Here is a 2278-nt window from a genome sequence, read left to right on the forward strand (position 1 = left end):
CTGGAACGTACCAATGCAGAACTCCACACAAATATGCCCTGAACAAGTACCCCTCCATATTCTCCCTGTCTCAGTGGAACGACCCACTGCAGAACCCCACACCAATATGTATTGAACCTGTACCCTCCATAACCTCCCTGTCTCACTGGAAAGTACCAATGCAGAACTCCAAACAAATATGCCCTGAACCTGTACCCGACCATTACCTCCCTGTCTCACTGGAACGTACCTCTGCAGAACGCAACGCAAATATGCCCTGATGCTGTACCCTCCATAACCTCCCTGTCTCACTGCAATGTACCAATGCAGAACTACACACAAATTTGCCCTGAACCTGTACCCCTCCATAACCTCCTTGTCTCACTGGAACGTACCAATGCAGAACTCCACACAAATATGCCCTGAACCTGTACCCCTCCATAACCTCCCTGTCTCACTGAAACGTACCACTGCAGAACACCACACAAATATGCCCTGAACCTGTACCCCTCCATAACCGCTCTGTCTCACTGGAACGTACCAATGCAGAACTCCACACAAATATGCCCTGAACATGTAGCCATCCATATTCTCCCTGTCTCAGTGGAACGTCCCACTGCAGAACTCCACACAAATATGCATTGAACCTGTACCCTCCATAACCTCCCTGTCTCATGGAAAGTACCAATGCAGAACACCAAACAAATATGCCCTGAACCTGTACCCGTCCATTACTTCCCTTTCTCACTGGAACGTACCACTGCAGAACTCAACACAAATATGCCCTGATGCTGTACCCTCCATAACCTCCCTGTCTCACTGGAATCTACCAATGCAGAACTACACACAAATATGCCCTTAAACTGTACCCCTCCATAACCTCCCTGTCTGACTGGAACATACCATTGCAGAACACCACACAAATATGCCCTGAACCTGTACCCCTCCATAACCACCCTGTCTCACTGGAACGTACCAATGCAGAACTCCACACAAATATGCCCTGAAACTGTACCCGTCCATAACCTCCGTGTCTCATTGGAACGTACCACTGCAGAGCTCCACACAAATATGCCCTGAACCTGTACCCAGCATATCCTCCCTGTCTCACTGGAACGTACCAATGCAGAACTCCACACAAATATGCCCTGAACATGTACCCGTCCATATTCTCCCTGTCTCAGTGGAACGTCCCACTGCAGAACTCCACACAAATATGCATAGAACCTGTACCCTCCATAACCTCCCTGTCTCACTGGAAAGTACCAATGCAGAACTCCAAACAAATATGCCCTGAACCTGTACCCGTCCATTACCTCCCTGTCTCACTGGAACGTACCAATGCAGAACTCCACACAAATATGCCCTGAACCTGTACCCCTCCATAAACTCCCTGTCTCACTGGAACGTTCCAATGCAGAGCTCCACACAAATATGCCCTGACCTGTACCCCTCCATAACTTCCCTGTCTCACTGGAACGTACCAATGCAGAACTCAACACAAATATGCCCTGATGCTGTACCCTCCATAACCTCCCTGTCTCACTGGAATCTACCAATGCATAACTACACACAAATATGCCCTTAAACTGTACCCCTCCATAACCTCCCTGTCTGACTGGAACATTCCATTGCAGAACACCACACAAATATGCCCTGAACCTGTACCCCTCCATAACCACCCTGTCTCACTGGAACGTACCAATGCAGAACTCCACACAAATATGCCCTGAAACTGTACCCGTCCATAACCTCCGTGTCTCACTGGAACGTACCACTGCAGAACTCCACACAAATATGCCCTGAACCTGTACCCAGCATATCCTCCCTGTCTCACTGGAACGTACCAATGCAGAACTCCACACAAATATGCCCTGAACATGTACCCGTCCATATTCTCCCTGTCTCACTGGAACGTACCAATGCAGAACTACACACAAATATGCCCTGAACCTGTACCCCTCCATAACCTCCTTGTCTCACTGGAACGTAGCAATGCAGAACTCCACACAAATATGCCCTGAACCTGTACCCCTCCATAACCTCCCTGTCTCACTGGAACATACCAATGCAGAACTCCACACAAATATGCCCTGAACCTGTACCCCTCCATAACCACCCTGTCTCACTGGAACGTACCAATGCAGAACTCCACATAAATATGCCCTGAAACTGTACCCGTCCATACCCTCCCTGTCTCACTGGAACGCACCAATGCCGAACTCCACTCAAATATGCCCTGAACCTGTACCCTGCATAACCACCCTGTCTCACTGGAACGTACCATTGCAGAACTCCA

This window comes from Hemitrygon akajei, unplaced genomic scaffold (assembly GCF_048418815.1).
Source record: "Hemitrygon akajei unplaced genomic scaffold, sHemAka1.3 Scf000049, whole genome shotgun sequence".
NCBI lineage: Eukaryota > Metazoa > Chordata > Chondrichthyes > Myliobatiformes > Dasyatidae > Hemitrygon > Hemitrygon akajei.